The sequence below is a fragment of the Palaemon carinicauda genome, unplaced genomic scaffold (assembly GCF_036898095.1).
Source record: "Palaemon carinicauda isolate YSFRI2023 unplaced genomic scaffold, ASM3689809v2 scaffold86, whole genome shotgun sequence".
In the NCBI taxonomy this organism is placed as follows: domain Eukaryota; kingdom Metazoa; phylum Arthropoda; class Malacostraca; order Decapoda; family Palaemonidae; genus Palaemon; species Palaemon carinicauda.
In genome coordinates, this window is record NW_027172160.1 from 318,046 (window position 1) to 341,500 (window position 23,455).

A 23,455-nucleotide genomic window follows, 5' to 3' on the forward strand; every position below is an offset into this window, starting at 1 on the left:
TACTTGATTGTGCTACTTTCGAGCTATGCTGGTACTACTTTCGAGCTTTGCTGCTACTTTCGAGCAATGCAGGTGCTACTTTCGAGCGATGCTGCTGCTACTTGATAGTGCTACTTTCGAGCGATGCTGCTGCTACTTGATCGTGCTACTTTCGAGCGATGCTGGTGCTACTTTCGTGCGATACTGCTACTTTCGAGCGATGTTAATGCTACTTGATGGTGCTACTTTAGAGAGATGCTGGTGCTACTTTCGAGCGAGGCACTTTCGAGCGATGCTGCTGCTACTTGATGGTGCTACTTTCGAGCAATGCTGCTGCTACTTGATGGTGCTACTTTCAAGCAATGCAGGTGCTACTTGATGGTGCTACTTTCAAACAATGCAGGTGCTACTTGATGGTGCTACTTTCGAGTTATGCTGCTGCTACTCGATGGTGCTACTTCCGAGAGATGCTGCTGCTAACTTAATGGTGCTATTTTCAAGCGATGCTGCTGCTACTTGATGGTGTTAATTTCAAGCGATGCTGCTGCTACTTGATGGTGCTACTCTTGAGCAATGCTGGTGCTACTTTCGAGCAATGCTGGTGCTACTTTCGAGCGATGCTGGTGCTACTTGATATTGCTACTTTCGAGTGATGCTGCTGATACTTGAGAGCGATGCTGGTGCTACTTTTGAGTGATGCTGGTGCTACTTTCAAGTGATGCTGGCGCTACTTGATGGTGCTACTTTTGAGCAATGCTGGTGCTACTTTCGAGTGATTCTGCTGCTACTTGATGGTGCTACTTTCATGCAATGCTGCTGCTACTTGATGGTGCTGCTTTTGAGCGATGCTGCTGCTGCTACTTGATGGTGCTACTTTTGAGCGATGCTGCTGCTTGATGGTGCTACTTTTGAGCGATGCTGCTGCTGCTGCTTGATGGTGCTACTTTTAAGCGATGCTGCTGCTGCTGCTTGATGGTGCTACTTTTGAGCGATGCTGCTGCTGCTGCTTGATGGTGCTACTTTTGAGCGATGCTGCTGCTGCTGCTTGATGGTGCTACTTTTGAGCGATGCTGCTGCTGCTGCTTGATGGTGCTACTTTTGAGCGATGCTGCTGCTGCTGCTGCTTGATGGTGCTACTTTGGAGCGATGCTGCTGCTGCTGCTTGATGGTGCTGCTTTGGAGCGATGCTGCTGCTGCTGCTTGATGGTGCTACTTTGGAGCGATGCTGCTGCTTGATGGTGCTACTTTGGAGCGATGCTGCTGCTGCTGCTTGATGGTGCTACTTTGGAGCGATGCTGCTGCTGCTACTTGATGGTGCTACTTTGGAGCGATGTTGCTGCTTCTTGACAGTGGTACTTTCAAGCAATACTGCCTTTGGTACTCTATGGTGCTACTTTAGAGCAGTGCTGCTTTCGCTATTTGATGCGGCTGCTACTTGATGCTGCTATTTTAAGTGATGCAGCTGCTACTTGCTGGTGCTACTTTCAAGCCACTACTTGATGCTGCTGCTACTTGAAGTTGCTGCTACTTGTTGCTGCTATTTTCAAGCGATGATGCTGCTACTTTGTTACCTTCAAGCGATGTTGCTATTACTTTATGCTACTTTCAAGTGATGGTGTTACTGCTACTTGATGCTGCCATTGCTACTTGATCTTTCTTTTTAAATGATGCTGCTCCTACTTGATTATGCTACTTTCAAGCGATGCTGCTATTGCTACTTGGTGCTGCTATTTTCAAGCAATGCTACTGCTTCTTTATGCTACTTTCAAGCAAAGGTGCTACTGCTGCATTATGCTGCTGCTATTTTCAAGCCATGTTGCTACTGGTACTTGATGCTGCTACTACTTGATGCTTCTATTTTCAAGCGATGTTGCTGCTACTTGACTGTGCTACTTTCGAGCGATGCTGCTGCTTATTTAGTGGTACTTTCAAGCAATGCTGCTTTCGCTGTTTGATGCAGCTGCTACTTGATGCTGCTATTTTCAAGTGATGCTGCTGTTACTCAATGGTGCTACTGTCAAGCGATGCATTCTAATGCTACTTGATTCTGCTATTTTCAAGGTTACTGCTGCTACTTGATGGTGCTACTTTCAGGCGATGCTGCTGCTGCTACTTGCTGCCCTTTTTTCGAGCAAATGCTGCTGCTACTTTCAGGCGATGCTGCTACTTCTATTGATGCTGCTATTTTCAAGCGATGCTGCTGCTACTTGATGGTGCTACTTTCAAGTGATGCTGCTATTGCTACTTTATGCTATTTTCAAGCGATGCTACTGCTTCTTTATGCTACTTTCAAGTGAAGCTGCTATTGCTGCATTATGCTGCTGCTATTTTCAAGCAATGTTGCTACTGCTACTTGATGCTTCTATTTTCAAGCGATGTTGCTGCTACTTTATGGTTCTACTCTTAAGTGATGCTGCTGCTGCTACTTGGTGGTGCTACTTTCGAGCGGTGCTGCTGCTACTTGATGGTGCTACTTTTGACCAATGCTGGTGCTACTTCATGGTGCTACTTTCGAGCAATGCTGCTGCTTCTTGATAGTGGTACTTTCAAGCAATGCTGCTTTTGGTACTTTATGGTGCTACTTTCGAGCAGTGCTGCTGCTTCTTGATAGTGGTACTTTCAAGCAATGCTGTTGCTACTTAATGGTGCTACTTTCAAGTGATGCTGCTATTCCATGTTGGTATTCTCAACCGATGCTGCTGCTACTTTATGCTGCTTTTAAGCGATGCAGCTACTGCTACATTATGCTGCTGCTACTTGATGCTATTTTCAAGCAATGCTGCTGCTATTTTATGTTACTTTCAAAGAACTGCTGTTGCTACTTGATTGCTACTTTACAGCAATGCTGCTCCTTCATGATGCTGGTTGAGATTTCAAGCAATGCTACTTTCAAATGATGCTGCTACTCTCAAGTAATGCTGCTCCAACTTGATACTGCTACTTCAATCATTGCTGTTGCTACTTGATGGTGCTACTTTCAAGCAACATTGCTGCTACTAATATTTCTACTTTCAAGCAATGCTGCTGCTACTTGGTGCTACTAAATTTCAAACAATGTTGCTGCTACTTCCACGCAATGCTGCACAAACTTGATGCAGTATCTTTCAAGCAATGCTGCTGCTACTTTATACTGCTACTTTCAAGCAATGTTGATGCTACTTCATGCAGATACTTTCAAGCAATGTTGCTGCTACTTTGTGCTGCTACTTTTTCCGCAATGCTTGCTACACGATACTACTGTTAATTTCAACCGATGCGGGTTCTTAATGCTGCTTCTTTGTTAAAGTGATGTCACTATTTCCAAGCAATGCAAGGTATTTTCAAGCTCTAAAGTTGCTGTTGCTATTTTCAAGCTTTTCAAAAGTTTTTGTCGATACTTTCAAGTTCTTCAGTAGATGTTACTGCTACTTTAAAGATCCAGCTTTTAAAGACAATGCTGCTCTCATACTCTAACTGCTGAAAAGGTTCCTTGTTTCCATGCTATCAAATGTTAAAATATGCATAATTTAATCTACCAACAGAGCTCCTCGCCCTGCCAACAAACTATATATGAAATCAATATCTGAAATTGGGTACAATTTCAACATAAATGTGAGAGGGTTTAAAAATTTAAAAAATATTCAGTTTTACTTCAAATCAGTTTCCTTTGTAAATATGTATCAAAATTTATTTTTAACATATATTTAGCTACTGTAAAATAGTATAAGACACTGTAATCATTAAATTTATTTTTAACATATATTTAGCTACTGTAAAATAGTATAAGACACTGTAATCATTATCATTTTGAATTATTAAAGACTTTGCTCATTTGGTAAAGACTTTCTATATCACCATATTGCAAGTTTGTTTCACACTACTTGAAATATCCATTGTGGAGTTAATGGGCTTGTATAGAAAATAAAATTTTGAATAATAATGAATATTCACATATGATAAATGATATATAATTAATGATATTGTCTAAAAAAACAGATTTGTGAAACCATTTGAAAAAAAGTTATTTAAGAAAATAAAAATTTATGAATTCTGAAATTAACTTAGAATAATTTCTCTAAATAAACTTTTGTATAAAAAACATGCATTCATAAATTTATAAAAATCAGAGAAAGAAAAAAAATAACCAAAATGAGAGAATAATTCTAAATAAACTTTTGTATAAAAAACATGCATTCATAAATTTATAAAAATCAGAGAAAGAAAAAAATAACCAAAATGAGAGAATAATTCTGTAACTAAAATTAAATATCAAGAACATTTTTATATTATGAATACTAAACACAGGATGTCTGTAAAAGTTTTTTTACATATTCGCTTATTTTACCCAGGGAATAATAGTTTTTTCCCCTGTGGTTATAGTAACTTTTTAAGGACTTGTCTCATTTAAAAGTATACTGTTGGAAAAACTATGCAAGAAGTTTAAAGTCCTGTGATTATATATTGTACGCAGTTAAAAAATCTCTCTCCCCTTCTTATAAAAAATACGGGGATACTAGACTGGAAAGAAATTTCTGTTATTCTTACCGTGGCTCAATTCATTGCTGACCGAATAAACCTTGTAGATAAATAAAAAACCTTCAGGTAATACTGCTCTGAAGAATTCAGGCAACCAGCAAAACTTTTAACTGGTAGTCTGGAAGAATGTTGTTCCAGGAAGAATGAAATTCCTTGCCGAGTAGGACTCCTTATGCTTTACCGACAGGAAACATTAACTGGAAAAATGATAGAATAGGTAAGTATTTTATGTTGGGTAATAATACATTTGTAAGTAACCCAAGGTCTTTTAAGAAAAACCATTATATCTTAAGAAACTTGATGATTTTTTTTTTCCAATTAGAAAACTTTCCGTAACGCATATGATGATGACGGAACAGTATTTGATTATTCAGAACAAGTAAATAAATATTGTTTTCTTTATTTTATAAGTAATTCCCCCTCTATTATATATATATCATTAGTTAGCAGCAGCAAAATTAAGAATACAAAAAATTATTCTTTTACAATTCTATATTATAATAAAAAAAAACTAATGAAAATGGGACTCAATAGCTCACAAGTTAAAACATTTTTATTTACAATTTCAAATATTTGATCAAAGTCACAATTCCAAATATATATCATAGAAAAAAAATCACAAAAAAAAATTAAGGACTTTGTTCCATACCAAATTTTACTTAATCTTCAGACTACTCAAAGATCAATCAACTGCGAAATTATAAGATATCGCTTCTATCGATCCTTATCTGTAACAAATGATATAATGGTTTTTTAATTTATTGATGGTTAAATTTATTTTGACTATCATATAATGGTTTTTTAATTTATTGATGGTTAAATTTATTTTGACTATCATACAAATTTAGAATTGAACAAGACAATAAATATAGAATTAATTTTCCTGTAATAAATTCTACTTTCTTTCAAGTGGCTCTGAATAAGCAATCTCTGTATATTGTATGTACAGTCCAGAAATAATCAAAAGTCCCTGAACTTATATTAAAACTTCTTCAAACCTCCCTCATTCACACACTGATCAAAGCGAGTTGACATTTCGTAGTTAAGGTATTTTTTTTTCATCCTGCTCACCAAATTGATCTTACTTCAGTTAACTCCCAAACTCCAGAATAAACTTCATCTTCACACATTCGGCAAAGGTCAGACACACGTAGGACGTCAGTGGTATCGAAGATAGACATTGATCATTAGTAATGAAAAACTTTCACACCAGCTATGTCTCCTGGTAAAAATATTCAACGAAGGTTTAAAAGTAACTCTTATTCTCCAACTGGCAAGACTGTATTTTAAATAGGTATGTTTTTTAAGCACTAATATATGGTTAGTAAAATTGTTCTTTATATCACATTATCCTCATCATTATTGATATTTATGCTAGAAAGGTGCTTTTGTATAATTTCAGTATCCTTTATAATTATGCTCGAGAACTTTATAAGATTTGAGCCGGAGAAATACTGATAAATACAAAATGTATTAAAAGAGCAAAAATACTTAAAGATTTATAAACAGCATAAATAAAGGACATCCGAGACCCTGCAGAGAAAATTCCAAAACATCAAAATTTATGTTGGAAATTGAAAAAAAAGCAAAGATAAATATATAATTAAAGAAGAAAATGTGTAGTGCCATGAGCAAAGGACTACTCATTAAATTTTAAGCACCTTCCCTCCTCTACCACAATATATAAAGTACCTAAATATAAAAAAGAATCCATGAATTGTTTAAAATCCGTTTTGTAGAAATTCGCATTGACCTGGAATTTATAAACAATTACGATAGATTCTTTATGGAAAGAACGCCCAAGTTCCTGGTATCTTTCTTCCTCTCAATTTTTCATGATAATTTCCCTGAAAAATATAAGATCATTGTAAAATATATTTTTTTTTACTTTTTACCCTTTTCTTATATAATCTTGGAATAAATGAGAAACTGAAATGAGAAGCTATGCATCCACATACCAGCTATTGATAAAATAATTAATATGTTATCACATATAAGTAATCTATAAAATGGTTAAAGTTTATAACCACATTACAGCTATCAAATATAAAACTGGTACAAGAGTATAACGTGATACAAACAACAAAGAAAAAACATTAAGGGAATAACTACATAACTTTATAATTACATAGGAGCCATTTATAAGGTAGGAAGTATATAGAATAATCAAATGGTAGCTATGGGCAAAATAAGAAAAAAGTTAAGAACACAATCATCAGGTATATAACAAATAGCATGAAAAAAAATTTAAAAACTAACCAATTAGAAAAAGTGGGAGGTGCCAAGCTAGCATTTCTTTGTAGTAAAGGAAATGCATAAAAATTAAATATATGTGATGCCCAGGAGATGTTAAGCCATTTATAATATCAGACAAGTCGGGTGAAAATTGGAAAATACACTAAAGACCTAATTAGGGCAAACTAATTCTACTGTAATACCTAATTTGTGAAGAATTCTAACTAGAAAACAATTTGGGAAAACAAATATATTTAATTTTGGAAAATTAAGTCAAATACTAAATTTTGGAAAATGAACTAAAAAAAATTTGGGAGAAATACTAACTAGAAAACCTAATTTGGGAAGAATACTAACTAGAAAACCTAATTTGGGAAGAATACTAACTAGAAAACCTAATTTGGGAAGAATACTAACTAAAAACCTAATGTGGGAAGAACTACTAAGAAACCTAATTTGGGAAGAAATCTAACTAGGAAACCTAATTTGGGAAGAATTCTAACTAGGAACCCTAATTTGGGAAGAATATTAACCAGGAAACCTAATTTGGGAAGAATACATACCAGGAAACCTAATTTGGGAAGAATACATACCAGGAAACCTAATTTGGGAAGAATACTTACCAGGAAACCTAATTTGGGAAGAATACTAACCAGGAAACTTAATTTGGGAAGAATACTAACCAGGGAACCTAATTTGGGAAGAATACTAACCAGGAAACCTAATTTGGGAAGAATACTAACCAGGAAACCTAATTTGGGAAGAATATTAACTAGGAAACTTAATTTGGGAAGATTTCCAACTAGAAACCTAATTTGGGAAGAATACTAACCAGGAAACCTAATTAGGGAAGAATACTAACTAGGAAACCTAATTTGGGAAGAATACTAACCAGGAAACCTAATTTGGGAAGAATACTAACCAGGAAACCTAATTTGGGAAGAATACTAACCAGGAAACCTAATTTGGGAAGAATACTAACAGGAAACCTAATTTGGGAAAAATATTAACTAGGAAACTTAATTTGGGAAGATTTCCAACTAGAAACCTAATTTGGGAAGAATACTAACTAGGAAACCTAATTTGGGAAGAATACTAAACAGGAAACCTAATTTGGGAAGAATATTAACTAGGAAACTTAATTTGGGAAGATTTCCAACTAGAAACCTAATTTGGGAAGAATACTAACTAGGAAACCTAATTTTGGAAGAATACTAACCAGGAAACCTAATTTGGGTAGAATATTAACTAGGAAACCTAATTTGGAAAGAATACTAACCAGGAAACCTAATTTTGGTAGAATATTAACTAGGAAACTTAATTTGGGAAGATTTCCAACTAGAAAATTATTTTGGGAAGAATACTAACTAGGAAACTTAATTTGGGAAGAATACTAACTAGGAAACTTAATTTGTGAAGAAGACTAACTCAAATTTAGGAAGAAGAATAACTCAAATTTGGGAAGAAGAATAACTCAAATTTGGGAATGCTAACCAGAAAAAATAAACTGGAAAAACTAATTAGAAAACATAATTTGGGAAAATAAACGAAACTTATATCTGGTAAAACTACATCGTAAATTAGGCCCTTGCAACCTATCGTATTACAATTGGGAATATATTACAAATTTTCATAAGAAAATAGAGATTAAAAGCAATCATTCCTACTTACAACACACAATATTAAAAGATTACTTCTTTTATCCAGCAAAGGATGAAGTTGTAGTCTAGATACCAATCACACAAAAGATAAACCTAAGATTAAATGAAAAATACTCTACAGTAAGCTTGAATAAACAATAAAAGCAGTTTTTACCCTCATACTTATTTTCAGGAAAATTTAGAAGCCTCACTAAGAGGATCAGTGTTAATTCTGATGAACAAAAACAGCATAATTTTAGTATTGTACAAAATCAGTTAGGAAATATTGACAGAAATACTTCATTTCAATGATAATTCAAAGGCCTAAAACTTATTTAATTAGTTTATTATTATGATTAGCGTCTAAATATAAAACAATTTTAGTTGTACTTTTCCTAGCTAAAATAACAAGTCTTTAAAAGTCACAATTTTTTTCAAATACTGCGTATTTTTCTTGGCTATACAAACTTAAGTCCTTTAAATAGATGTTTTCAATGCGGGCTGGAACAGGCAGCTCTGGAAATTCACTTCTCCACACCCCCACCAGAACAATTGCTCTGCCCCGTGGACAAAACCAGGAACATAAACACGAGCTGAAAATAGCCGAGGGAGGCCTACAACATTGGAGGAATAATCCCTGGTACTGATCACAGCAGAGATAGAAGAAATGGCACATACTCTTCCCTGTGTGGATTGGGGCAGTCACTCTACGAGCCTTAACAGTCCTGGGGGTGTGGGGTGGCGACTTACCAGAGGTGACAACTGATTCACAGATACTGGGGGTACCACCACAACTTTCTATACTGGTTTCATTAGTGATGTGCTCGAAAGAAAAGTTGGCCCGTCCAATCCTGTCCTCCTAGCTACCTGAGTAACGAAGGAAACCCAAGCCATGGTCACTGCCCAAAATACTCATGACATGAGCCCTCGCACCAGAACCGGGAACCTCCAGGAAATTTTAACTTGTATCTCCAAGTTTGTGTAAATATAGAGTTCAGTTGTTTTGGTTTAAAAATATGTTTAGACAGCGTGGTCTGAGTAATATATAAATATTAACCGAAAAAAATTTACATGCTAAAGAAGTTCCCAAAATGAGTTCAATAAGCACAGGATCAGCAATACACACAAAATATCATATAATTACCCTCCATTCTGCTCATCTACGTTGCTCACTTAGCATAACTCATTTAAAAGATATGGTATTAAAGGAATCATGGAAACAGACTATCCATAACATGGTCAATTTTGAATAGGCTTCCAAAAATACTACTGTTATTGTTAATTAGGCTTCCAAAAATACTGTTATTGTTAATTAGGCTTCCAAAAATACTACTGTTATTGTTAATTAGGCTTCCAAAAATACTACTGTTATTGTTAATTAGGCTTCCAAAAATACTACTGTTATTGTTAATTAGGCTTCCAAAAATACTACTGTTATTGTTAATTAGGCTTCCAAAAATACTACTGCTATTGTTAATTAGGCTTCCAAAAATACTACTGCTATTGTTAATTAGGCTTCCAAAAATACTACTGTTATTATTATTTAGGTTTCCAAAAATACTACTGTTATTGTTAATTAGGCTTCCATAAATACTACTGTCATTGTTAATTAGGCTTCCAAAAAAAAACTACTGTTATTGTTAATTAGGCTTCCAAAAATACTACTGATATTATTTAGGTTTCCAAAAATACTACTGTTATTGTTAATTAGGCTTCCATAAATACTACTGTCATTGTTAATTAGGCTTCCAAAAATACTACTGTTATTGTTAATTAGGCTTCCAAAAATACTACTGTTATTATTATTTAGGTTTCCAAAAATACTACTGATATTTTTAATTAGGCTTCCATAAATACTACTGTCATTGTTAATTAAGCTTCCAAAAATACTACTGTTACTATTAATTAGGCTTCCAAAAATAAAACTTTTATTGTTACTACAATTTGAAAAATACATGTTCAACATGACTTACAAACGAACATAGCTTAAGGTCATGAAAATGATTTGGTTCAAGGAAAAAAAAATAATTACTAATAAGAAAATAATTTCTTGAATATCAGTAAACGTTCAAAAAGGTAATGTGTAAATTTTCTCTCGACCTAAAAATATATTAACGTACAGATATTGCTTATCTCTTTTTCAAAATTTTCCTTGAAAAAATTAATGACCAGGTGTATTACATACAAGGCATTAATGATACAACAGATTCATATCCCCGGATACTCATCCACTCTGAAAGAAATAGAAAATTGTCAATAGGTATTCAAAAACTTAATCATTTCATGTAATAGTAAAAAACATCAAAATGGTTATTTAAAAAAAAATTAATGGCAGTGACTACTTCAGTAGTAGCCATGAATGATAGTATTATAATATGTTCTCATGACATTCACAGGTTATTTGGCATTACAAACTAGATTTAAATAGGCTTTCATTTGGTTAGCAGTTTCTTATTTACTAATTCATCTCTTATTACCACAATCTGTATGTGCAACCAATCTATTGAAAATTAGTTACCAAACAAGTTTCTGGCCTTTACCAAAAGTATGAAAATCTCTTGTAATAGCGAATTACATCAGCGAGAATAATTAGCACAGAGCAGATGCATTGTGAAACATCTTGCAATTCTTCCAACAAATATCCCTATAGAAAGATGAAACTGGAGTTTAACCGATACCTCTTGATTCTTTGGGTGCAGGATAGGCATGTAAAATTGTCTCAAAAAGCCACAATGAAAACCTTTTCTTGGATGCCTTCATCTTAACTGTATTGGTGCTTGATGACTGTCTCTGGTCCTCCAGTCTAAAGCATTGTTCTTCTCAGGTGACACCGTAGTAACCTCAGGTACTGATGTTAACTGACTCAAACCAGAAGTTGCGGAATACTGGGTTTTGGGTCGTGGTTACAAACTCTGGGGCATAAGTAAAGGAGACACTCTTCAATCATTCTAAATGACTCACGAGATACGAATTACCATGCAGCTAGCATACTCCCTTACAGAGGCCAAGGCTTTAAAAAAAACAGTCTGATCCCCATCTGGAACCTTCCTTGAGGGCTCATAAGGATATAGGTTCTCCGGTAGAACAAGACTGTGCGAAGTAACTCGAGAGCATAGAAAACTCTCACGAAAAGAAAAGGTCTAAGCTCACCAGACTGAAAACCAGGCTCAAGACCATAGATAACCTTTTTCCGCAGAGACAGAGAGTAACTTTTCCCAATGAAATAGACGAGGAAATCGGCAATCAACTATGGAGGATCTAACCTGATAAGCATCCTATCCACATCACTAATTGCAGATGGTGGCCTACTCCTCCTGGTACAAAGCTAGAGAGGATCTGCCTCATCAACAACTGGTGCCAGGACTTTTCCCACCAGCACACAGCAAGCAGAGTAATCGAGGTCTGGCAGACCAACAACAATGAGGGCGATCCCCTAAGGGTTAAGGATCACATTGGTTATTCTAACAAGAGCCACAGTATTAGGGAACACTGTCATATGTGAGAGGGAATGGGAGCGAGGGAAGGCACATTCACAGAAGCCTGTGACACAGCAACAACCAGGGTCACAAGCACAGAAAGATCAGATATTACGAGGCCCCGAGCCAGAAGGCACAAGGGTTGACACTGCGTCTCCCTATTCAAAGGATGATGTTCTGAGTAGGAACAAATATATTTTACATGTACCACAGAATAATTAGTTTAAATACATGTTTAGACTCTTTAAATCAAATATGGCAGAGAAATTGGACAAACAAAAATGTTGGGCAACTTGGAAAAATCTTAAGTTTAAACTCCATTACCAACAGATTTTATCTCCAAGGCTACATGAATATAGAGAATTGCTTATTTCAAAGAAAAGTTAGGCTTAGTTGTGCTAGATTAAGAAAATGTTTAAGTCACCATGATATGTGAATTAGATGAATATCAGTTTTTAAAGATTCACATACTGAAGAATGGGTACCATAAGAGTTCAATGAGAGCAAGCTTAACCATACGAGAAAAGCACCATACAATTAATTTGTTCTGTTCATACACTGTGCTCATTCAGAATTTTTCATTAGAAATATGTGGGGTATGCTGCCATTGCTGGAAACTTTGAAAAGTATAATATTGATAACTTGGTTGATTTTAAATTGACTTTCAAAAATACTAAGGATATGGTTATACTATTTGAACATGGCTTAAAATCCTGAAATTAATTGAGTTTTCCAGAAAAATAGATTAAAATTAATAAATAAATAATTTCTTAAATAGTTTTTGTTGCTGAAATCTCTTCTCTCAACTTAAAAATAGATTAATGAAGGAATATTGACTTCCCTCCTTATAAATATTTCCTCTTAAAAATATAATGAGCAATTGCAATACCGTAAAAGCATTATTACTTCTTAATCGTGTCGAAATAACAGATTGGTTTTCCCAGATGACCAGCAATTGACACAGATGAGGAAATCAGCAGTCGACTGCAGAGACTCAGAACGGATAAGTATCCTGTCTACAACACTAATTGCAGAAGGCGGCCAACTTCCCCCAGTAGACAGCCTTGACACCAACTGGTGCCAGGGCTTTATAAACCGGCACTCTGTAAGCAGAGGAATCAAGGTATGACCGACAAAGATGGCATTGATCCCCTGAGGGGAGAGATCACATTTGCTACTCCAAGAACCACATTATTAGGAAACACTATTATGGGGGGGAGGGACTAGGGGAGAGAGATGGCACACTCACAAAAGCCAGCAACACAGCAGTAACCAGGGCAAAGGCACAGAAAGAGTACGGTTTACAGACCCCGTCAGGAGCAAGGCACAACAAGTCTCCCTATTTAAAAGAGGATGGTATGCATTTTATGTAAGAACAAATATATATCATAGATTATCTAGTTCAAATACATGTTTAGATGGAATTAAATATTGCATATAAATTGCACTTCAAACATGAAAGTTGCCCAACTTTGATATATCTCAACTTTTACCCTACATTACCAACAGCCTTTTATGGTCAAACCTTGGCCACTTTTCCAAATTATTCAATATCCAAGTAGTTCCAATAACCATTATCAACTCGAAAGCATGTAATGCAGAGTACAAGGATATCAAAGCTATAGACTTATGTTTTGATAAGACTATAATTCTAAAGACCAAGTCACTAGCATTCTTTTTAAATTAGAGAGTTAGCCTTCAATGTCGGATTTAATTTTAGCTCTAGGGTCAATTAAAATAATTATATACATTTAAAGTTGTACATCTATGGCTACATGAACATCGAGCATTTGTGACATCAAGGAAAAGTTAGGTTCAGTTGTGCTATGGTCTGTGTATTAGACGAATATCAATTTAAAGATACACATACTAAGGAATGGCTCCCACATGAGTTCAATGCAAGCAAGACCAACCACACATGGAAAGTATCATAATTACTATGTTTTGTTCATCTACTGTGCTCATTTGCAATCACTCATTTGAAAGATACAGGTTATACTGCCATTACAGGAAACATGGAAATGTAAAATATCCAAAACTTAGTTAATTTTGAATTGGCTTCCAAAAATACTATCAAAATTGTTTATATTACTTTAAAACCCTCTCTCAACCATTAAAAACGAAACTTCAAGATCTTTAAAATAATCTGCTTTCCCAGAAAAACTTCTTACTAATATAGCTTTAATTTCTTAGAAATTGGTTATTGCTCCTGATATCTTCTCTCGGCCTGAAAATAGATTAACGTTGGATATCAACTTTCCTCTTTATCAATATTTTCTTTGAAAAATTTAATGACCAGGTGTATTACATAGAGAGCATTAATCCTTGTAAATTATGCTGATACAACAGATTCGTATTACCAGATGGCCATCCACTCTGAAAAAAAAAAATAAAATCGTCAATAGGTACTCAACTAAATTACTACATGCATTAGTAAAACAAATATCAAAATGGTCATTTAGAAATAAATTCAATGTCAAGAAACTATTTTAGTAGGAGCTAAGGTAGGTAGTTTTAAAGTTTGTCCTTATGACATTCATGGAGGTTATTTGGCATCAATAACAAAATTAACAAAGGCTTTCACTTGGTGGCTTTTTTTTTCTTTTTTTTACTAAATCATCTTTCTACCACATTTTGTGCATATAGTCAATCTAATCACGAATAGTTACCAGACAAGTTTCTGGCTTTTTCTGGAAAGTCTAAAAATCTATTGCAATTGTAAAAAACATTGGCAAAAATTATTAGCCCAGAGCAGATGTATTTTGCAGTATCTTAGAAATATTCTATCAATCAGAATAAGATTTTGAGTTTCTGAGCACAGGACTTCATTCAGTAGATGTTCACCCTAGGAAGATGTTTACCATAGGCTATTTACTATCCAGTCAGCTACCTTCCATTTGCCCCAGCCAGAACTGCAGTTACTTCCCACTAGCAAATCCTTACTTTGAAATAAAATTATATTCCTAGCTTTGAAAATAGATCCATTCATCATCTCAATAGATAGAAAAGATTAAATAATGACCTTGTGTTGTACATTCGTTTCAAGCTATAACTGTTGGCACTTAGTACTTCAAAGAGGCATCACCTGTATTCACCCGGGGGTCATCTGAACTCTCTCTTGGTGCAGGGTAAATATACCCGATGGTGTCACAAAGAAACTGTATTAGTAATTTTGTAGTATTCTCTCAAATTTTTAAGATTTTAAAATGAGTATTTCCCTTATCAAATGACATTACATAGAAAATAAACTTTAAATTTCCATTATTCATTTTTGTGTATTACTAAAATCTTACCTAGGCAAGAAATTTATCACATATTTTTAGTAAATTTCCATTGTTGTGAAAATAAAAAACCTGTCATAGGTTATAGGTTTTATTGCACACAAAAACTGGAGTCACCTCCTGAAACAATAGAAACAGCCACTATTACAACACGTACTATTTTACATGCACAATAACAAACAAATACATCAAAGTAAGGGCCAGACAACACAGGGACATCCACAAGCAATAATATGCATGAAGACACACAAATAGCAACAAAATAAGCTGGTAACTGCAAGCAGAGAAACACAACGTACATGGGAGCATAAATGTAAAACTACATTGAACATATATTACCACATTCTCCCCACCTATGAAATTCAAGCAGCATAATCATCAAAATACTTAGGAGCCCGCCGGGTCCTTTCGGACCTCCGGAGTGGTACAGGTGTAGTGCCTTGACCAGACGCAGCAGGAAGCTCTTGAACAGCACTTTTCCCGGATGTAACGTCATGAGTGACTTCTTGAAGAGCAGGTTCCGAGCTTGCTCTAGCATCTGGACGGCGCACCTCAGACTCTGATATACCTAGAGACTCTAGAGATTGCGGCAGTGAAGATCTGGGGGCCTCCACGCAGCTACTACCATCACCACTTAAAGGTGCTAGATGCCTCAAAGACACAGTGGACTCTCTACCATCAGGAAACTTGACATGAGCATATTTAGGATTAGCTTCTACTATTTCTACTTCATCTACTAGAGGGTCATTCTTGCTGTGCCGTACTTGTCGTCTTAATAGAGCGGGACCTTTGGTGATGAGCCAGGTAGGCAACGTACGACCTGACGTGGACTTCCGAGGATGCTTTAGGAAATGCTCGTGTGGTGTACAATTAGTTGACGTACATAGCAGGGAACGGATAGAGTGAAGTGCATCTGGGAGGACAACTTCCCATTTCGAGACATCAAGATTCCTTGTTCTGAGAGCTAACTGAATGGTTTTCCATATGATTCCATTGTACCTCTCCACCTGGCCATTGCCCCTTGGGTTGTAGAGCGTAGTGCGACTGGTAGCCACTCCTTTCTCTAGTAAGAATCTCTAGAGTTCTTCTGACATGAAAGAGGCTCCCCTGTCTGAGTGTATGTATGCTGGCATTCCGAATAGTGCAAACAGTTGTACCAAACACCCGATGATAGCACCAGCAGTCATGTCTGAACAAGGGAACGCAAAAGGGAACCGTGAGAATTCGTCAATGACTGTGAGCAAGTATCTGTTTTTCGACTGTGACGGAAGGGGCCCCTTAAAATCCAAGTTCAATCTCTCGTATGGCTGAGTAGCTTTCACCAGATGGCCATCAACAGGCTTATAGAACTGAGGTTTGACAGTAGAGCAGATTGGACAAGAAGCAGTAACCTTCTTTACATCCTCAACAGAATAAGCCAGGTTCCGAACTCGGATGAAATGCACCATCCTTGACACTCCAGGATGACAGAGACTTTCATGCAGTTGTTTGAGTTTGTCTGTAGCTACAGCACCACAGACACGCGAGAGAGCATCTGCAGGAATATTTTCCGTACCTGGACGATACACTATATCGTAGTGGTAGCATGACAGTTCAATGCGCCACCTGGCTATCTTGTCGTTCTTGATTTTGCTTGAAGATCTTGTGTCGAACATGAATGTTACACTTCGCTGGTCAGTAATCAGCTTAAAGTGATGACCAATTAGGTAATGCTTCCACTTTCTGAGGGCCTCAACTATGGCATAAGCTTCTTTCTCTACTGAAGAATGCCTTTGTTCACTGTCAGAGAGTGCGAGAGAAGAACGCTACAGGACGTCCATTCTGAGTGAGAGTAGCGGCAATGGCATGGTCTGAGGCATCTGTTTCGACTGTGAAAGGGGATGTAGGATCAATGGCTTGCACCACGGACTTCGCAATTTCATTCTTCAATTTCTCAAAAGTCAGAGAAGCTTCAAAAGACAATGGGAATCTCGTGGAGTGTGAAAGAGGCAGGACCTCATTTCTAGGTTTTACATACAGTGATGTCAGTGCTTTCTCAGCCTTAACATAAGTGTCACAGTCTGCTATGTAGTCGTACACTCGAGGAGCAACGTAGTTGGTGAGTAGGATTAGTTTGTCTGCACTGGGAGATGTCTTCTGTACTGCTTGGTAGAAGTTGTTGAATGTCCTTAGCCAGTGCGTCCACTCCTTAGCAGCGGTGGCAGAATCCGGGTCAGCCTCGAAGCGTTCTGGACGTAGGAACCGTTCCATGGCCTCTCAAATTTTTATGTTGTGTGCAATAAATTGTTGTGAAAATAAAAAACCTGTCATAGGTTATAGGTTTTATTGCACACAAAAACTGGAGTCACCTCCTGAAACAATAGAAACAGCCACTATTACAACACGTAGCCTACTACTTTACATGCACAATAACAAACAAATACATCAAAGTAAGGGCCAGACAACACAGGGACATCCACAAGCATTAATATGCATGAAGACACACAAATAGCAACATAATAAGCTGGTAAATGCAAGCAGAGAAACACAACTTACATGGGAGGATAAATGTAAAACTACATTGAACATATATTACCACATCTATCACAGTATAAGTCTTGCATTTAAGTGTGAACAAGCTTCAATAACTGTACACAAGCGTACTGTACGTATGTGCGTCCTGTATATGGTAAGATGACACATAACGTAAGTCATCGCCACACACATACTTAAATATTGTAACAACAAAACACTGCTGTTCCTGTCTAACAATACTTGCTGATAATGTACAATATGTGCAGTACTATCACTACAGTATGGCTCGATTCATAAGTGATCACAGTTTTTGGCAAGTCGAATTGCACTATATCAACTCTACATAAAACTAGCCTGTATCTACTGTAAAGTATGCTATTCAGTATACAGTATAGTACTGCAATTCAAGTAATATTGTATTTGTAAGAATATCTATCCTACCACAATAAAATACAGTAACAAGATTAACTCTACCACAAAAATTTAAAAGAAATATAACGGCACAACACCACTATCCATTTATGTATGAAGTTCTACACAGTAACATCCTGTGAAGCATGATGAAACTCTTGAGGCATTGACTGGGTAGCGTAATAACCACAAATAATACAATATGTACAGCATTATATACAGTAGAGTACCATACAAGTACTCGACAACAATATGTACAAACACTTGTGAATGAAACACAGCTTCGTTAGTACTTAGTATAACAAGTGGGTTACTTAATTACAGTACAGTATATACTGTTCATGTACAGCACGTGCCATACTATTTATACGTTCTATTTTTGTACAGCATATACTGTACAGTAAACAATATTTACTTAAAGAAAGTTTAAATAACATGACATCACTTACTGGAAAATATTCCACAAAAAGGCACAGTTCTTGTGGTGATTGAAGTTAAGTTACAATTGGACGAGAGATGAAATGAGCAATGGAGGTTCAAAACAACAAGGCATGACATGTCTAAACGGACAAGTCATCCCAACTGTAAAAACGAAAAAAAAATAAATTAAAATGGATTAGTACAGGATATAAAAATTGTAATATACTACATTATATACTGTAACAATAAACTAAGTTGGAGGAAAGATAACTTGCACATTAGGATTTGATACCTTGATGGAGGATGGATGTTTTGATTATATACTGTAACAATAAACTAAGTTGGAGGAAAGAAAACCCACTTGTACATTAGTATTTGATACCTTAATGGAGGATGGATGTTTTGATTATATACTGTAACAATAAACTAAGTTGGAGGAAAGAAAACCCATTTGCACATTAGTATTTGATACCTTGATGGAGGATGGATGTTTTGATTATATACTGTAACAATAAACTAAGTTGGAGGAAAGAAAACCCACTTGCACATTAGTATTTGATACCTTGATGGAGGATGGATGTTTTGATTATATACTGTAACAATAAACTAAGTTGGAGGAAAGAAAACCCACTTGTACATTAGTATTTGATACCTTAATGGAGGATGGATGTTTTGATTATATACTGTAACAATAAACTAAGTTGGAGGAAAGAAAACCCACTTGCATATTAGTATTTGATACCTTGATGGAGGATGGATGTTTTGATTATATACTGTAACAATAAACTAAGTTGGAGGAAAACAACCCACTTGCACATTAGTATTTGATACCTTGATGGAGGATGGATGTTTTGATTATATACTGTAACAATAAACTAAGTTGGAAGAAAGAAAAACCACTTGCACATTAGTATTTGATACCTTGATGGAGGATGGATGTTTTAGGAGCTTTGTCAAGGGTCAACAGGAACTTTAATTCAAATCCTTTATTCTGCAAGTAGAGCTCAACCTTTGGCAAACAGCACTACTGAAAACAATTGAGGAAGACCTCATTTGCAACTCACGCCTTTTTGTTATGCATCGAGTAAACAAATTCATGTTACGGCCCTGAAGTGCACGGGGCTTTGCCAACTTATAAATGAAATATTTAACCCTTTAACCCCCAGGCTATTTGGAAACTTCCAACCCTTAACCCACAGGGGGTTATTTTTTTCCCAGCACATTTTGCAGTATATCTTTTTTGTAAATTGCTCTAACAGCCTTAATTTTTGTCATAGAGAGGTCAGGTTGGTCTCATTCTCTTGGAAAATGCTCGAATTTTCTAAAAAAATTATCAAAAACATGAAAAAAAAATTTTTATGGCATTTTTTTTGCAAGGACGTACCAGTACGTCCATGGGGGTTAAGGGATGGCTTTTGTGAAACTTACCAGTACGTCCTTTGGGGGTAAAAGGGTTAATAAGGTTTCATGCAGCGTTTCTGCACAAAATCAACGTACACCTGGGAAAGACAGAAAAAGCCACAGTTGTTAAAATGGAGTTTCATTTATATATAAAATTTCATGATGTGAATTACACTAAATATTTTTTTTCAATGAGTCACAAAAATCGTAAATAATTATTGTACATTACATGCATTTACATAATTTAAAGAAACTGAAAACAGTGTAAACCGTTAGGGTACCAGATAACTCGTAATCAATCAATCAATCAATCAATCAATCAATCAACCAACCTTTGCTGAATTGAAACTAGGAGCACGGCATTCTTCCTGGGCAATACAGGTCTTCTACAGCATCTTCTTACAAAGAAACTTGCCTAGCAATAAAAACAATATATATTGATATACAATATATGTTACGTAAAGTACAATAACATAAAATTAAATAAAGCTTGAGTAGTGTATTATTCAAGTTATGATTTTACTCAGCAAGACAGTACTTATGCTGATTAACACTTACGTTAGGAGTACATTCTCTAGTACACTGCAACGACTTAATCAAATAAAGACTACACAGTACTGATAAGCACAGTATCTTACCTTTATATTTTATCGTTGAAAAGAGATAAAAAATTTTAAAAACCTAAGAATTTAAAATACCGGTACAAAGGTCCACAAACTTATGAGTTTCATCAGTATTCCACACTTAGTACAGCTTTTATCCCTGTGCCACGATGATGTTCTGAAGGTCGTCCAGTAATTTTCATGTTCTTCGAAGCAAAACACCGTTTAACTTGACAAACCGGCTTTTCCTGGCTTGGAAAGGTACTTGCAGGATTGTGGCGTTTTGAATATTGGACAGTTGAGGTTCAGCCTGCACGAAATTGAAGAGCAGAGACTTTCTAAGGAAGGTCAGAACTTCCATAAGTACTGGTCATTAGGAATGTCGTAAAGTAACAACAAAAGGAGTATTACATATGTTTAAGGAAGGCGATATTTCTTCTTCCTTTGAAGCATATCACATCGACAAAGGAACCTGGAGACACAAAAGGGTTCCCAAACACAAATAAGCATAAGTACAGATTCCTTGGTGTAAGGCGAGTATTGCAAGACAAACAGAATACAACTTAACGGACTTAGCCCGCTGAAGAAGTCGGCGCACTATACAAGCCATTGGGGCTAGCTGGGGATGCAATTAGGGAATGCAATAACTACAACCAGGTTTCCTAAAGCATAGAAGCATTATAGCTTATGGAGAAAAAACAGCAAATAGCTATATATATATATATATATATATATATATATATATATATATATATATATATATATATACATATATTCATATAACGGATTTTGAGTGAAGCGAAAAATCTATTTTTGGGTAAGATGGCCATGTCGTCCTGATGGAAGTTCCTCTAAGGTAGCTTCCTAGGGTATATTACAACTACGGCGATATTCCCAGAGAATTTACCTTAAGGTACACAGAATTCTAACTCCTGGAGCGAATATCCCTAATAAAAGAGCCAGGGATATCGTATAAATCAGAGGACGTATTCTTGACACGCCACATGGCAATCTGTACCCCGAACAGAGTTAACACTTCGTAGGGGTCAAATGGCAAGAAAACGAAAACGAGAAAGAAAAGGGGAGAGCCGTTCGCAAGGCCCTCTCTTCTCCCGTTTCGTAAGCGTGCCCTGCGCCGATTCTGGCGCCATCTGCATTCCTTGTAGCGAAACACGAGGTGCTACAGATACTGTATGTAGGGAGGGGTCCTACGGCCCTTTCATTGAAAGGGAAGGGCGGGTCCATCAGGACGACATGGCCATCTTACCCAAAAATAGATTTTTCGCTTCGCTCAAAATCCGTTTTTTGGGCTCAAGCCATGTCGTCCTGATGGAAGTATACCAGAGCATTACTGTATCTGTGGATTCTCAAAATGTGCCGTACTCCTCAGAAGTATTTCCCCCAGTCGACGCGACCTAGAGACCTAAGATGTTACCGTCATACATCTTTTCAACTAATCATAAACCATGATAGAGCTTCCTGCCCCCAACAGGGAAGAGTCTTACTAGACTCTGGGAAAGTCTCGAAGAGTACATATATCTAAGTATGAACCCCAGGCAAGCGAGTATAGTGGTCTCACCCCATACTGGGTAAAGCGAAGTTCGAAAAGAATCACTGTGTCAATATGAAATATCCACCAGTCCTCCGCTCAAACACGTATTGGACAAAGGTTTATATCCGCTTAGGAGGAAACTCGTAAATCCGCCACCATCCCTTTATGGGATGGAGTCCTCCAGCTAAGGGAAAGCATAAACCAATGCAATATTAGCTTGCATAAGGGAATATTCTATTAGAATTATCCCCGGGTAAATATACATAGAATGAATGCTCACAGGTGAAGGAGACGCAAGGTTCTCAAGAACCAGTTTATTGACAGACAATAAACAAACAGGTTAACCACACTCATATATATATATATATATATATATATATATATATATATATATATATATATATATATATATATATATATATATATATATCTATATATAAGAGGAGGATAACTAAAACTTTAAGCATAAGTATGATAGTAAACAGAAACTTGTTTGTCTGAAAGAAAAAACATTGGAGCCACTTTTAAGATACCAAAGTATCAAAGTCAAAAGTCTGTTTTACTAATCAGTCACATTAGCGTTAGAAACGCTCGGCACGCATGTTTGCACTTATGCTGGGTTCACCTTTGAAAGTGGAACAGTCAACGTGGGTCACCCAGTACCCTCACATAGTTTGTAGTACAACATGTGACTACATACTCACCCTGGAATTAATTGTCCCAATTAAGCTACTGTTCCTCGCAGAGTTAAACAGCAGGGTTAACGACGCAACCCACTGCTACCACAGAACCTCTTAGTTGCTGCACTTGCTTCGCATAGTGACGAAAGAACACTCTGGAAGAGTTCCAGCCAGTATACGAACGAAGATGTCCAAAATCCCTACAACTAAAGAAGTTTAAGGATGAAGCAACTTTCCTCGGATCGTGACCTGTGGGTGAACAGTCAGGATCCGCTCTGCGAATAAGATATGTGATTTTCGCCCTGAGTTGTTTCAGTAATAAATTTTGAGCCTGACGTTTCTCCCCTGGCCAGATGGCCACCCTTAAAGTCTGAAGTTCTACGAAGATAGACCTTTAGGCATTCTACTGGACATAGAGATGCATCTTCTTTCAGAGGGCAGATTCTTCAGGGACCCCACCTGATGGTGGGTAACTCGTTCTTGGTGAGAAACGTAGGATCCGGAAATAGGTTCAGTTCACCCATCCAGGAACTGAACACGACCTTCCTCTCTCGAGAGGGGTATGATCTCACTAACCCTGGCCCCGAGTGCAAAAAGGAGGATAACTAATGGGTCAAATCCTTTAACGCACACTCCTTATTGTTCAACAGCGAAGCAAAATGAAGAACTTTTCTAAAGACCATGAATTGGGCTTTGGAGGTGCTAAAGGTCTGAGCCTAGCGCAGGCTTTCGGAACTTTTATGAAAGAT

The 23,455-nt window shown here is 36.5% G+C and overlaps 2 long non-coding RNA genes across 3 annotated transcripts; both read right to left on the bottom strand.

Moving 5' to 3' along the window:
- Window positions 1–3,094: 3,094 nt before the first annotated feature.
- LOC137637570 (uncharacterized) lies at window positions 3,095–4,776 on the bottom strand. The gene is made up of 2 exons (XR_011043709.1): window positions 4,504–4,776; window positions 3,095–3,459 (listed from the first exon to the last, which is right to left on the bottom strand). It is a non-coding gene; the product is annotated as an uncharacterized lncRNA (long non-coding RNA).
- An 8,846-nt stretch (window positions 4,777–13,622) lies between these two features.
- LOC137637571 (uncharacterized) lies at window positions 13,623–21,001 on the bottom strand. Of its 2 annotated transcripts, none has more exons than XR_011043711.1 (6): window positions 20,571–21,001; window positions 19,900–19,970; window positions 19,393–19,495; window positions 18,501–18,633; window positions 14,868–15,003; window positions 13,623–14,221 (listed from the first exon to the last, which is right to left on the bottom strand). It is a non-coding gene; the product is annotated as an uncharacterized lncRNA (long non-coding RNA). The 2 variants fall into 2 exon arrangements; XR_011043710.1 differs by having other exon boundaries at window positions 19,393–19,498; window positions 20,571–20,999.
- Between the last annotated feature and the right edge of the window lie 2,454 nt (window positions 21,002–23,455).